At 37.9% G+C, this 2816-nt stretch overlaps 1 long non-coding RNA gene across 1 annotated transcript in view; it reads left to right on the plus strand.

The window, feature by feature from the left end:
• Positions 1-6: 6 nt before the first annotated feature.
• The window catches only part of LOC126499027 (uncharacterized), a 17833-nt gene continuing 15023 nt past the window's right edge, over positions 7-2816 (plus strand). The window contains exons 1-2 of the long non-coding RNA XR_007590953.1: positions 7-490; positions 955-1096. This is a non-coding gene — a long non-coding RNA (uncharacterized lncRNA). The remainder of the gene's footprint in view (positions 491-954; positions 1097-2816) is intronic.

The following is a 2816-nucleotide window of genomic DNA, read 5'->3' on the forward strand; positions in this document are numbered from 1 at the left end:
AAAAAAAAAGAAAAAAAGTTGGTATTGATCAATAATGCCACAAATCATGGTACTGACCTGAAGATATTTGGAAACTCTGGTATTGACCAATAATGCTGAGATTCGTGTTACTGACCCAAAGGTTTGGAAACTCTGGTATTGACCAGCAATGCCAAGAATCATGGTACTGACAAAGATATTTGGAAAAGTTGGTATTGACCAACAATGCTGAGAATTATGATATTGACTGTCAACTGCTGAGAAAAGTTTCACATACCCCGTAAATATTGGGGCTTAATGCATATGTTAAGAATTTTACATTTTAATACAATGCGAAAGATTTAAGAACTGCACCAAACTAGCTGAAGAAGCATTCTCAACTCAGGTGATTCTCTTCTCCTTTAAACAGGAGAATATAGTCTCCTGTTTATTCATAAATTCATGATTATTCATAAAGCATTATAATTTATCCTGACAAGAAAGTATGGCTCCAAGACACAGAGCCCAAAAGGTATCTCTCTCCATTAATCTCTTTTCTTCACAGAGATCAGCAGTCAATGACAGGTTTGAAGCTCCTTCTCCCCAGATGCCTAAGACAGGAGCTCACATATGGAAAAGATGGAAAAAATTTGGGTAAATGAAGAGGTCTTTGCCTAAGCCAGGTGTGATCATTCTGTGTCCTGTTGCAGAAGCACAGGATTTATTAAAATTAATAAGAGAGAGTGGATTGTAGGCCCATATTTCTATATTGTGTGGCTGCCAGGCTCTAAAGCCATAGTCAGTATCTGAGAATGGTCATGTATCCTTCCAGACAGGCTATCACTAACTAAGAAAAAGTTAAGATGTTGTTTGATCCTTTCTTTGTAATTTAGAGGATGCCTGATAGAAATACTGATTCAAGCCTATGTGACAGCTAGCATCAGTGCAGACAGGTAGATGTGGATGTGACAAAAAGCCATTCACCTTGTTTCCTAGGAGACAGAAGGCTGGTGTATTTCCCACTCAGTTCATGTTTTGGTATAAAAGCTCTTTGGACAATAAGTGAGAGGAATTCTTCAGGATATGAACTCAGAACTTCATGAGGAACCACTGAGAATCTCCCTCCCAATAAAACCAGGTGAGCTATGTCTTTATTTCCGTACATCCACACCAATCCAGAGAGACAGTTTATGTTGGGGTCTGGTTCAGAGAAAATGATTTATGATCTGGACTAGCCACCAGACCCTGACAGTTCAGATGTTTTAGCTCATGGTTTACTGGGTTTCTTGCAGGACCCATGATCACACATAGAATCATGATGGCTTGAAACTTTTGCAGGAGTGTCTCAGTCAAATATTTCTTGCAAATATGAATGATTTGGTTCTAATAAACTTACATACTATGTAGTATTTCATCGGTGATTTATGCAGTAAAAGAAATTTTCTTGAACCAATGCAGAGCCATAAATGAGAAATATGAAGCAGAAAGGGATTTACAGTTTATCAACCTTTCTTTTCTGGTTTCTTATTTTGGCATTTTGTGTTTTATCATCCATAGGTAAAACACTGTTCATAAAAATTTGTTTTAATGACAGCCATTAAAATGTGATTTAAAGAAGACTAACTTGACAGGTGTGGGAACTTACTCAATAAGATTTTGCAATGAGACTGAGCTCAACTGAGAATGTATTATGGCAAAATTTAGGAATGGGCCAATGAAAACCCTATTAGTGAACAACTCAGGAATGAGGGAAATACCATGCAAACTGACTTAATGGGATCCTTGCTGAAGCCAGGTCAGGATAACCTGTTGTCAACTTCATGAAGAGGATGGATAAGGAGTCTAGTCAGATATTAAGGGCCATCAACAAGGAAAGGTGAGGTGTTCTTGGCTAAAAGGACTTGGAAAGAATCTTTGCTATAAACTATATTTGGGAATATGCAGAGAAAGACCTAGAATAAGTTACATAACCCTGATTTAAAGTTAAGCTAAACACAACTAAGTGTGGAGGCTTGCACCTTTAATCTGAGCACACAGGAGGCAGAGGCCAGCCTGTTCTACAAAGCCAGTTTCACAACAGCCAGTACTGTTAAACAAGGAAACCCTGTCTTCTTAATTTTTTTTATTATTGATTTTATTGAGCTATACATTTTTCTCTACTCCTCTTCCTTACTCTCACCTCCCCTTCAACCTTCTCCCATGGTCCCCATGCTCCTGATTCACTCAGGAGATCTTGTTGTTTTCTACTTCCCATGCAGATTAGATCCATGTATGTCTGATTTAGGATCCTCATTGTTGTCTAGGTTCTCTGGGATTGTGAAATGTAGGCTAGTTTTCTTTACTTAATGTCTAAAAGCCACTTATGAGTGCGGACATATAATATTTGTCTTTCGGAATCTAGGTTACTTCAATATGATGTTTTCTAGACCCATCCATTTGCCTGCAAATTTCAAGATGTCACTTTTTCCTGCTGTATCGTACTCCATTGTGTAAATTATATTTTCATTTTCCATTCTGCAGGTGAAGGGAATTTATGCTGTTTCTGGGTTCTCGTTATGACAAACAATGCTGCTATGAACATAGTTGAGCACATGTCCTTGTGATACGATTGAGCATCTTTTGGGTATATACCCAAAAGTGGTATTGCTGGGTCTTGAGGAAGATTGTTTCCTAATTTTCTGAGAAATTGTCACATTTTTTGTACCAGTTTTCACTCCCATCAGAAATGCAAAAGTGTTCCCTTTACCTCAATCCTCTCCAGCATAAGGTGTCATTAGTGTCTTTGATCTTGACCATTCTTAGAGGTGTAGACGAAATCTCAGACTTGCTTTGATTTGCATTTCTCTGATGACTAAGAA

The sequence above is a fragment of the Alexandromys fortis genome, unplaced genomic scaffold (genome assembly GCF_014885135.2).
Source record: "Alexandromys fortis isolate MF-2015 unplaced genomic scaffold, M_Fortis_MF-2015_v1.1 scaffold_14, whole genome shotgun sequence".
Lineage (NCBI taxonomy): Eukaryota > Metazoa > Chordata > Mammalia > Rodentia > Cricetidae > Alexandromys > Alexandromys fortis.